The sequence below is a fragment of the Ochotona curzoniae genome, unplaced genomic scaffold (genome assembly GCF_017591425.1).
Source record: "Ochotona curzoniae isolate NIBS_2020 unplaced genomic scaffold, NIBS_Ocur_1.0 contig_43, whole genome shotgun sequence".
In the NCBI taxonomy this organism is placed as follows: Eukaryota; Metazoa; Chordata; class Mammalia; order Lagomorpha; family Ochotonidae; genus Ochotona; species Ochotona curzoniae.
The window spans coordinates 6,033,291-6,046,303 of record NW_024466218.1 but is presented as its reverse complement, the minus strand read 5'-3'; the positions used below and the strand labels follow the sequence as shown (position 1 = coordinate 6,046,303).

Genomic DNA, 13,013 nt, shown 5'->3' with positions numbered 1-13,013 from the left:
AGCTGGAGCTGGACTCCGGCAAACCTGGCCATTGCAGCCACTTGGGGAATGAACCAGTGGATGGACAATCTTTCTCTCTGTATCTCCTTCTCTCTCTGTAAGTCTGTCTTTCCAGTAAAAATAAATAAATCTTTAAAAAAGAACTAAAAACAAATAAAAATGAATTATACTCATGCGAAGACAAAATACACAATATAGTAGAATCATGTCAATCATTATTGCTTCTAGAAAAGAAAAAAAACTGACACAATAGTAATTAGTACACAGCCATTTCATATCACTAACTTGTGAGTTCAGCCCCTATGTTTTCCATTGATTTGTCCTCATTGGCATTTTCCAAGCATTCACACCCAGCATTTGCCATTGTACAGATTATTAACAAGTAAATATGCAGTTGTTTCTTGAATTATGTGGTAGTTCTGTTCTCAAAGTCTCTCAAGATATTGAGTTAATGAACCCTAAACTAAGCTTCTTAGAGGAAAATATTCAAGAATTGGATTCAGACTCTGTACAATTGAGTCCAAAGTAGAGCTCCTTGCCACTGCATTGAACTGTCCCTACCATGTCCATTTTCAGGTCATCTCCGCAGGCAAGCAGGCAGAATGTGGCCTTGCTTAGGCTCTGCTGCGAAGGTCAATACAGGGTGACACATTTTTTTTAATCATCCTACACATGTCTGTGTATGATGGTTAAAGTGCTGTAAGGGGTTGCAAAGGAAGTTACTGAGTAAGCTAATTTGCTAACATAGAATCCACTACAGGGACTGATTTTGTAAATTTTGCCTCAACAAAGGTAATTTAATGTTGGGACAAAAATCTTAGTGGTTCAGTTTTCTCAACCAGTGTCAGGTAAAGGCTTAGGGTCCACAGGGTTCGTTTCTACAACCTGCTGGCAGCAATGACTATCTGTTCTAAGGCCCATTTTGTCTGATGATGTCAAGAATACTGCAGCCTACACCATTTTACACTCATGGTCTAGTAACACCCACTGCAAATAAGTGTGTTGTGGATTTTTTCTTTGAAAACACAAAGAGGCTTGCAAATGTATGTGAATCACAGTCATACTGTCAAATATTGAAAAAGTTATCTTTATTCTCTATAAATTATAGAGTAGCTAAAGATAAATGTAGGATTGTATTTAGTGAATGAAACTCTAGTAGAAATTCAAAGATTCTGATAATTACCCCTAAGGAGATTTTTCTTAGAATTGTGTTCCAAAGCAAAAGCTATCATTAGTAGAAGAGTGGGCTTTATCACAGTGTGTAGAATTTCTCACCAGCTATCTTTTAATCCTCTTTAATGAGCAACATTTGTGCAATGAATGCTTTCATATACCTTACTTTATTAAATGAGCTCAATCTGTTGGCTGCTATGCTTACAATGTTTTAACAAAATTAAAAATGATCTGTACTTGCCATGCAAATACAGAAAAACCATTGAAAATCATGTCTTACACTTATAAAGCATGCATTAATAGTAAACATTCCATTCATTTTCCACTCTACCTGCAACAAACTATCACAAATTTAGGGCTTTAAAGAAAAAGTTTTAATTTCCCACTTCTGAGGTCAGAAGTTGAATATGCCCAGGCAGGATCGCATGGCTTCTGACAGTTCTCAAGGAGAACGCAATCGTTGTTGACCGTTAGTTGCTTCTAGAGAATGCTTGCATTCTTTGCTTTGTAATCCTCTTTCTTCTTCAAATCAGCAATCACAATGCATCCTCTTCTGCTTTTGATCCTACATCTTCTCTCACTCTGAGCATCCCTCGATAATTCAGAAGACTTCTTTCATCTGAGGTCATAAATTCACCACACCTGCAAAGTCTCTTTGGACAAACCAAGTAATCCAGTCACAGGGTCTAGGATTTTAGGATGTGGACATTCTTTGGGGGGAGTCATAGTTTAGACTATCACAAATGCATAATGAGCAAACGTTTTATAGGGAGTTGAAAGACAATTATTGCATGGTCCTTGCCAAGAAAATTTCAACATGGATAGGAACTGACAAAAACTATGCTAATTTTAAAATAAGGCAGAGTGGATTTCAAATCCTATGGGAGTTCAGAGAGTTGACATAAAAATCTCAATCTCGTGTCTCCCTAGGCAGTATATACCTTTATCATGGTTATTACCTCCAAGTGGAAATGTCACTTCCACCTCTTAAACTTTATTAACTCATTATTTGTCATTTAAAATAAAAAAGGACACCTCACTTGGGATTTTTTTTCTGATGCCCAGAGATGACTATCATGTCACACTGCTTTCAAAAAATAATTTAGCTACATTTCTCATTAGAAGAGTTCTTGACTTCTAAGAAACCCTCCCAGTTCCTCTCTCATTAAAAACACAATATAAACAACAACAACAACAACAACAACAACAAAATGGCACAGTAGTCTAGTAGCTAAAGTCTTTGCCTTGCATGCACTAGGATCTTATATAGGAACTGGGATCCCATATCTGCTCTGGTTCATGTCCCAACTGCTCCACTTCCCATTCACCTCCCTGCTTGTGGCCTGGGAAAGCAGTAGAGGATAGCACAAAGCCTTGGGACCCTGCACCCATGTGGAAGACCCAGAAGAAGCTCCTGGCCCCTGGTTTCAGATTGGCTCAGCTATGGCTACTGTGGCCACTGGGGACTTAACCAGTGGACAGAAGATCTTTCCTTCTGTTTCTCCTGCTCTCTATAAATCTGCCTTCCCAATAAAAAAAAAATAAATTTTTAAAAAGAAAAGATGCTGAGCATCTTCTGGTTATTTGTATATAATAGACAGACAAGATAGGAAAATGGTCCACTTCGGGTCCAGTGGATGTTTTTGACAGAGTGTTGGGAGAGTTAGGTAGATGTGTGGAGAAGGATTGAGAGGTGTTTAGAATGGATTTCACTTGTCAGGAAATGATCATTATGCAAAGAGTCATGGCTGTAACAGAAATTATACATATACACACACACACACACACACATACATTTATATAAATACATATATGTATATATACATAGGTTTGTTTTCATATCACTTTAAGTTTCATGCAGCTGAACATGTTAAGATGGCAGCTAAACAGAGCACAAAATAAATAAGTTAGATTTAGGAGAAAAATCACCCTAGCACTTGTTCTGTTTTCTATTACTGTAGTGAATATCTGAGGGTAAGTAAATCTCTTCATAAAGAAAGGAGGTATACCTAGCTCTCAGTGCCAGAGGTTCAAAGGGAAGACAGCAGTATCACCTTAGTCCAGTAAGGATCTCAATGCACCTGCTTTGACCTGGGAAATAGTGGAGGATGACCCAAAGCCTGGAAACCCTGTACCCGTGTTGGGGACCTCTGGAAGAGGCTCCTGGCCCTGCCTTCAGGTTAACTCAGCTCCAGTCATTGGGTCATTTGGAGAATCTCTCTCTCCCTTTCGTGTTATAAAATATGCCTTTCAAATAAAAAATCAATAATTTTAGAAATAATAAAACATAATCAGGATCAGTTGAAGGATGGCCCTGTCACACTCTGAGGATTGATCCTATGATCAGAGACAAGCTAGGTCCTGCTTCCATCTCTGAGCAAACAGATACAGCCCAAAGAAATAGAGGGAGTGGCACAAGTTTGTGGAAATGCATTTTACGTGTAGAGTTCAAAATGTTTTGCATCAAAATAAACTTAGCTTTTGATCGCATTTTCCGGAAATTGTGGCAATTCCATTTATATCTACTTGGTTCTTCTGCCATTTGACTGTAATAGCAGCGGCCTTCCTCTCTGGCCCCTGGTGGCACACTGCCTCAGAGCAGGGACCTGATCTTTTCGTCTTAAGTTTCCCAAGTGCTGGCCTCACTCTTAATACTTTGTATGTGAATCAATAGAGAAATAAATTAGTAAGATTCAGGTGTGACAGTACTTCCTCTTCTTAATACAGTATATCTAGTTTCTGTTAGAGTTCGCCTAAAGTTCTGGAATGAAGAAAAAAATGCCACTAAGGAGTGTAAAAATACTTGGGCACAGGCCAGAGGCTAAAAACACACCTTATATTATTCTCTGTCTTGTTTGCAAAGTGGACCGGCATGAGAACAGGGGTATACTGCTCCAATGAAACTTCCTGTTACATGATACTTTCAGGTTCAAGTAGAGGACAGAATCCTGCACTTAATCAAAAATATAAACAGCAGCTTCTGTCTCCAAGATGAGATTTGATCCTAAAGTCACCTGCAGCATGCTTTCATTGAAGTCTTACTGAATGCTGCTGGGAATTTGGTACTAATTCTGTGGGAAATAGAGTTCTAAGCAAAAATCTAGCAAGCTATCCTGAAAGTGTATCTGAGAAAACACATAAAGTACAAGTGCATCTCACCAAACAGGCTCTCCAAAGTCTTATGTAAAGGATATTCATATAGATGACGTTATATAAACAGGGCAAACTTGTTCAAAGCCTAATTAAAACAATAAACATTTGAGAAATGTGTCAATACACTAACATGCTTATTTATAATGAAATATGAAAGAATAATATGTTAACTGCAATGATCTTTTCTACGATAAGACGGTTCTCAGATTTGGCATTGACTCACATAAAAGAATGATAATGCATGGTGTAACAGATGACTTACAGATAGTGTTTCTTCTACACCCAAAGGAGTGTAAGCTCTCTCATGACTGCATGCAGCTTCCCGAGTGAGTTCTGTGGCAGTGAGTATCCAATTGGGAAATGACCTTTTTAGCTGATTTCTTCCATCCTCAAGGTGGCACTTAACCATGCCTCATGACTAGTAATGACAATAATACTGGAAAATATAATTAATCGGTGGATGAAACTTTTCAGGAACTGGGACTAATTTCAAAGCAAGCCAATTTCTGAGTAAAAGTTCTGGGCAAAATTTTCAAAAGCTTTTCACAGCTGGTCCCAACTGTCACTTACTTGAAGTTTTATCAACGTACAGAACAAAGATAACCTCAGGCATCTTTCTGCCTGAGGGAGCAAGATGACAGCATAAGAGGAACACATTTAGGTTTTGATATGTCCAGTTCAAAGGCCTTTCGAGTACCGAAGAACTTGATCTAAATGCTTATTTTGTGTGCAGTGTGCAATTTGTTCAGTTTAAATTGCTAGAGAGACCAGGAGAGTTTTATACTTTTTTTAAAGGATATTTTTCAGGGCAAGACAACCTCATGCATCTTTGCTAGGTATGCTGCAGCTGACACTAGGTTATTAAACCATATGGCGTTATTTATTTCAAACCATATGGCATTATTTCAACCAAAGATGAAAGATCCATAAAGAAATGTAGAATATGAAGACCACAGTCATGCTGCAGGCAAGACTTACTCATCACTGCCCACGTGGCTTGCTCAGGTAGGTTTCAGAAACAGGCAATCCAATGTCATGTTAGTAAGAGTCACTATTTGCCTTCAGATAAAAAATTACAAAGACTTGTTGTGAGTCATTAACATTAATGTCAAGTATAACCATTTTTGTCATGATTTTTTCAAAGTGTATTCTGAGGGAGAGCCATATCCATGGAAAGTTTGAGTGGAATGAAAAATTTACTTAAAATGGGCCTCATAAAGGCATAAGCCAATTTGCCAAAATTTAATTCACACAAAGCCAATTCACCGACAATTAATTTGTCAAACAGCCAACTTGCCAAATTTTAGGTTTTTGTTTGGGTGTTAATTTCACTATATTTTCCCCTTTTCCTTTCCAACTTATGTATCCTTTGAGTTTGGATCAACGTCCATTTCACATGTTTCAAAATTCCCACGTCTCCAGCTTTTGGAGTTTGTACTTTTGGTTTTCTCATGTGTTCCCACCCCACCTTGGTGCTTCTGTCTGTCCTTGTTCTGCCACAGCCCCTGCCCCTGGTTACAGCATATGTCCTAAATCTGCCTTGAAATATTTGCATACAGTTCAAAGCAAAGTTTGCTAAAGGTACACTGTCACTAAAGGATTTAGTGAGTTGGTCTTGCCTACTTGGGTTGAGGTAAAGTTATTTTTATTAAAATGCCTTGGATCACATCACCTTCTGGTGAATCCAAGCACCAGAACAGAGTGGGTCGAGCCAGGTTCGGTTGCAACACATACCAGTACACGACAAGTAATGCCAAGGTGAGATGAGCCGTACCAAACGTGGTTGCAGCGCCCAAACAGCACATGTGAAAATCAGGGAGGACGCAAAGCCGACAGAGGATCGTGGGCTCCCCTGCTGGATAACTACTTCCATTGGAAAGCGTGAATTGGGATGGGGGCAGCTCAGACTAGGCAGGGCTATAGCACCTGTGGGCCTCACGGTGAGCTGACTGGTGCAAGTAAAAATCAGAGTGGGCTGAGGGGTGTTTGGGCTTAGCTACAGCATTAGCTGGCAGAGGCTGGTACTAGGAGCTAATTCTGTCAAGTCAAATGCCAAAACCACCTGGAGAGTGCATAATCTGGGAGTGGGTGTGGCCTAGTTGGGAAATAGCGGGCACCTCCCTCAGGGTTACCACCCTCACTGGACAGCACGAAAACCAGGATAGGGGCAGGGGTGGCTAGACAGAAAGGCACTTGCCAGTAGGTGTATGGCTGGATAATAGGTTAGTTGAGTTGAACTAGGCTTCAATGTCCACTGACGTGTGCAAGAGCTAAATGGGATGTGGGACAGACTGGACAAGCCTGCGGTACATACTGGCAAGCATGGGAACCAGGGTAGGGAGCAGAACTGATAGGGGTTTTGGGGAGTTGCCCCAACTAGGCTGCAGCTCCCACTGGTCTGCATGAAGACCGAGTATGAAGAGGGTAGGATCGAGCTGGACTACAACACCCGTTGGTTCACGAGGAAGACAGGGCTGGAAACAGAACAGACCCAGCGATCACAATGACCAGCATGTGCATAAGCTGATTGGTGTGACGAACGGTGTTGGAGTCTGTACTAGCAAACTCACACAAGAATCAGATCTGAGATCATCTCAGATGAAGTTTCTTTGGATATCCCTCCAACTGAACTGCTGATCTTGGAACCCCAACCATCAAGAGACCGTCAGCCAGTGGACTCTGAATAGGTTTCATTGCAGTTGGGACGGTGACATTGGCAGCAATTCAGAACTGATGAACTATCAAAACTGTTAGAGCAGGACCATTGGAGCGTGCCTCAATGTTGGGGATCGGGGATGGGTGGGAGGTTGGGTGGTGCTTTTCCCTTTGTTACTCCCATAACCCTAGATTCAGGGAAAAATGATTATATTAGTGTGGAAACCCACTTTCACCCTGTAGCCCTTGACCCTTTGTACCCTAATCAACTAAGATTATTAAAATTGAAAAAAAATAAAAGAAATAAAAGAAAAAATGCCTTGGAATCTGCTAAAATCATTAAAGAATGTCTAAGGAAGATAGCTATTCCATACCAAGTACTTCCTTTGTACCTAATGTTTTTTAAGTACCATCTGATTGAGTTCTAACAGCAATCAAGCGTTTTCAAATAGATAAGGAGACTAAAGATTAAAACGATTACATAACTTGAACAATATCAAGGAGGTATTAGTAGCAGAACTGGAATTTGAACTTAGCCTGGGAAAATATAAAGCTGGTGTGCTTAATATTAAACTATGCCACAATGTAAAACACAGTTTTTCAAATAAAGCTGTCAATTATTCAGCACACACACATACACATACCCTTTCTAATTTATTTTTGATGAATCCTTAAAGAAGCCTAAATTGGATTAAGGGCATATACTTATATAGCATAATTTCAGACACTTGGAATCTTGATGAATACTCAGATGAATATGATTCTAACCAGTTTCTGTAATGATGTCTATAAAGCAAAGGAAAGTGTCAGAAAATGAAGTGTGGATAGTGCTGCTTAACCAAAATGAGGGACCTCTTAATTGAGTTGGCTTATTAAACTTTATGAATTAAATTAAATGGAGCAGAAAGCAGACCCCTTACAGCATGCTTCCTATATAGCAGAATGATTTTTATGTATAGAAACAGGAATTAAAGACTGAAATGTGTGTTATTCTGCAAAGTTAATCTATAAAGAAAGTGGGGACCTTCTGTGCTTGCTACTGTGTGAATCTAATCACACGACCAGAAAATTGCAGAAAAGCTATCGAGGCATTTGAAAGCTGGCATTCCTGCTTTAGTCTCTGTTCTCTTCCCCAGAGCCTGTTCTAAAAATGTATACTTAGCAGCATCAGAAATACCAGCGTCGCATGGGTAGGTCAAGATGCATGATAGGGTGTTGGGAAGCTTGTTTCTGTCTTGTCCACCCTGTTGACAGAGTGTGTGACTTCCAGGGCTCTTGAGGACTCAGCACTGGCTGCAACTACTGTAATTGCCATTCTTACTGAACTTCCCTTTTGTTGAGTGTCTGCCCTTCTGGTTGGGTTGTAGTACCCAGTTGTAGCAAGTCACGCAGTCATTCATTCTTCCTTAAAACATGTATTGAGTGTCATCGTTTTCTGAGATGAGTGTATCAAGCATATTTCATTTCAACATTTCCAACAGATCCCACTTTTGTAAATTTTAAAGATTTGGAATGTACAGAACCATAGCCCTTGGTGTTTATATCTACATTACTACGTGACCTCAAGACTTCACCAAATTACTGGGGATATTATCCCTTAATGGCTTCTGTGATTAAGTCACACAGATTCAATAGATTTATTAACTAACAATCACTAACCGGATAACTTACTAGCAGTTTATTTTCACAAAAAAAGCTAATGTATACACAATACCTGTTGGAAATGGCATTTGGGAAAGAGTGTCTACAGGAGGAAAGGAGCTCTAGTTCCACCTTTGTTGGTCACAGACATGTCCCATGATAATTAGTGTGTTGATGACAAATCTTGATACAACCCAGGTGTTATAGGACAGTTACATTAGCGATTCATCACCTCTTCAATTCTTATTTTATTTACTTTCCAAAAGGGTGAATGCTCATCTTTCAGACTTGGAAAGCTTTTGGAAACTTACACCCTTTAAGTATAATATTGTACTATAGGGTCTCATTTCACAACACTGTTGATTCTCCCATCATTCCAGGACATGTGAGACCCAATATTTTGCAGATACTTTACATAATTGTAGATTATTCAGTAATTCAAAGCAGGGAGGAATTTACGTAAGACTGCAGATGAACAATTTTAACAATTAAAAGGTTGTGAAAGGGAGGCCAAACTGACAAAGTTGAATGACTCAGGATTACTAAAGTCTCCCATATGTGCTGATCACATGTTCTTATAATTTACATTTGTGCTCCACACTCATTTAATTTCCTAAATTACTAATGTAAGTACTAAGTTACAAGCGTCTGTATGGTGCTTCAAGCTGATATCACTTTTTAAAGATTCCTGTGTGCTGGGAAACTCCTCAGAAAGCTATCCTTAGGAGGCTGTGTTTGCAAGATGCTAGGAAATTCAATGCCAACTTTGAGATGAACAGATTTGGGGATACAGAGAGGAGTGGCAGGCAGTCTCACAGACAAGCACCTGCTTTAGAATCTTCCTGTAAAATGCCCAGAGCAATAGCTGGCAGCCACATGTCCACTCCCGAGAAGCCCTGCACATTGCTCCACAGAGGAGGCCCCCCTCACTGTTTTGAATGAAATGTTGTCATTTTATTTGGCATTAAAGCCTATTATATCCTATAAATGAGTAGCCTAACTTTCCGTATTTTCAACCTCATGGTATTTATAGCACTTACATTACATTTCATGTAATTGTTCATGCAGACTCTTTTATTCCATCTTTCATTTCTTCCTTTTTTATGTGATTGATGGAGCTGAGAGCTACTGAATAATGCCCCTTTAAAAAAGCTCATATCTGGGCCCGGTGCAGTGGCGCAAGTGGTTAAGGTCCTCACCTTGCACGCCCGGGATCCCATATGGGCGCCGGTTCTAATCCCGGCAGCCCTGCTTCCTTTCCAGCTCCCTGCCTGTGGCCCGGGAAAGCAGTTGAGGACGGCCCAAAGCTTTGGGACCCTGCACCCGCGTGGGAGACCCGGAAGAGGCTCCTGGCTCCTGGCTTCAGATCGGCATAGCATCGACCATTGCACTCACTTGGGGAGTGAATCATCGGACGGAAGATCTTCCTCTCTGCCTCCCCTCTCTGTATATCCGCCTTTCCAATGAGAAAATAATAAAAATAAATCTTTAAAAAAAATAAAAAAGCTCATATCCTTAGTTTTCATTTTTATGTTAAGTCAGAATCAAAGGAAAGAAGCTTATATTGGTACAGGCAGATTTTGGGATAAGCATATGAACAAGTTATTTTCACACTGGGACAGATCTAAACATCATGTCACAATCCCTGTGGAGGTGTGGGATGGGAGAACATAGCTATTAAACAGTTGAGGAAGAAAAATTAAAGAAAATCTTTTCATTTTGTTTGGTTTTCATCAGTGTCATACATAACAAATGAGATGATTTTATTTCAAAATTCAGAATAATTATTAATATTAGAAAATTTAAGGATTGACATTATAGTACAGCATGTTAAGTCATCACCTGGGAGAGTTGTATGTCATATTGGAGTTCTGGTTCAAGTCCTGGCAACTCTGCTTCTAATCTGGCTTCCCGTTACTGCCCCTGGGAGACGGCGGAAGATGGCTCAACTACCCGGATTCCTGCTACCCAGTTAGAACAGCTGAACGCACTTCCTCGCACTTGGCTTCAGCCTGGGATTGCTGAGGATGTTAAGGCCATTTGGGAAGTGAACCAGCAGCTGGAAATTCTCCCTCTAATCTCTCCCCCTCCTCTGCCACTGTCTTTGTAAATAAATAAATATTTTCAAAATTTTACAAAAGGAAAATGTGGCAACCTTTTCTGTTTGGTGAGAGCATTAAAGTGAGGATGCCTATTACTGAATCGTCACGTTTCTATTACAAAATTAAATAGATTTGGTATTGTCTTCTCACATATAGTTTCTTTGAGGTTAATGTGTATTTATGTGGCATCTTCGTAAGGGTCCTCACAGATGACATTTCATTTGAAACATACCAGATATGGATCTCAGTAACTGAGAGAGAGGGATGAACAGAAGGGATGTGCCAAGCCTTGTTCATACCATCAGGTGAATCACAATGCTTTGTGAAGAAATCAGATGAAGGCCAAACTACAATTCAAAATGTACAGATAACCAAACTGATGCTCACAGGGCTAAGGTGTCTCACAGAGGGTCACAGCGGCTAGGAAGTGCCTAAGAAAGGGTTCAAACATTTTTCTGATTCCAAGGCCTATTATTGTCTTCTTACACCATATTTTGCTTGGTTTATAGATGAGATAATTGCATCTTAGCATATTTGTTGGGTGCACTTTTTATAACGCAGTGAAAGTACAAACTTCCTATTCCCGGGACATATATTCCACGCACTAATTTAACAGTTTTTACACATTGCAAAAACTTTCTTTCTTTTGTCAGATAATTATTTTTTAAAAAAAGAGGTATTATAAATATGTTCATTGATTCACAACTTTCAAGCACATATAAAATGTAAAAATCTTGGTATCTCTAGACACAAAGTGTACAAATCATGATTTGAATCATGATTTGAATAAATATTACATAATCAGCAATATGAAAAATTTTCAAATTTTGTACCATGTACTCATAGTCTAAAACCAAGTGTTATTCTTAAGGAAAATCAATCTATATTGTAAATTTCCTCAATAGTTTCAATGGATAACAAACATGAAATCAGGTCACGATTAGATATATTTGATATATTTGCCACACCTGTAGACTCTAATTTGCGATAAAAAGAAGAAATCATGTATACAGTTCAGATTCAAATAGTGGAATGCTAACTGAAACAAATACACACAATCCCCTGTAAGCACCAATCCATCCTCATCAACATAACGTTTGACAATGGTCAGTACAAAAGACACTGCAGCAGTCAGTCAGTCATCTGACCTCCTCTATCTGCGAACTGCACTGTTTGCTTTCATCCTCCTCTATTAAGAACAATGATTCAAAGATTTGTTAGGAGGAACATAGAAAACCCCAGTCCCTAATCACTGATGCACTCTTGCTCTACGTGCCCTGATCTATGGTGATTTATTAGTGTAAGAACCTTAATCTCTGACAAGTCAAGATATCATTAATTCCCTTTGCTTTCAACTAATTAGAACAGTAATCTCCAAGTTGTTATGTCCGTAGTATATTACAGTATAAGATGTTGCCTATCTTACTTAGTTTGGATTAAATTAAAAAAAAAAAGATTATAGTATTGGGAGAAAGGGCTAAATCACAACAAAGTTGCTTAGAACAAAAAAATATATATATATAACATTTATATAGAGGTAAAAAAATAAAATAGTTTTTCTTATATGTCCATTCTCACATCACATAGGTGATGATAAATCATGCTTACTGTCAGAGGCTCTAAGAATTCCCATTGGCCCTGTCTATCCTTTAAATTAGCTTTTAGAGAAATTGTACATTTTAATGTGTTATTTAAAAATTGCATTATATGTGGAAACTTGTAGACTGGACACACAAAGTGTTCCTAGTTTTTCATGTCAAACGAAAACTGTGTCAAATTTCCAAAGCTCAGTGATCAGTTACGGTTCGTGAGTAAGACTATAGGGCTAGCCCTCTACAACTACTTATTGATTAAATTAGAGACAAATGGAAATCACAGATGGCTGATGAGGAAAATTTAAGAAAACTTTGTTGAAATGCACAGATGGTGAATTAGGCTTCATCTACATTATCTGAAGAATTCATCTACCGTCACAGCTTGTATCTGTGTAGTTGCATGGGGCCAAATGAGACCAGTGTTCCCCAAAGTCTGGTAGTTAGGATTACTATTAGACACACAGAAGAGCAAGTCAATTTTATTTGGATAAGTATGTGTTCATTTTAAAAAAAAAAAAAAAAGGACACTATTGGGGCCACATGATGGCTAAATTGGCTAATCCTCCACTTGCAAGCACCAGGAGCCCATATGGGCATAAGTTTGTGTGCTGGGTGTTCCAATTCCCATCCACCTCCCTATGTGACCTGGGAAAACAATGGAATATGGCTCAAGTCTTGGGACCCTGCACTCATA

At 39.1% G+C, this 13,013-nt stretch overlaps 1 protein-coding gene across 1 annotated transcript in view; it reads right to left on the bottom strand.

Moving 5' to 3' along the window:
• CHST9 (carbohydrate sulfotransferase 9) overlaps window positions 1–13,013 on the bottom strand; it is a 216,754-nt gene that overhangs the window by 165,137 nt on the left and 38,604 nt on the right. The window lies entirely within an intron of this gene.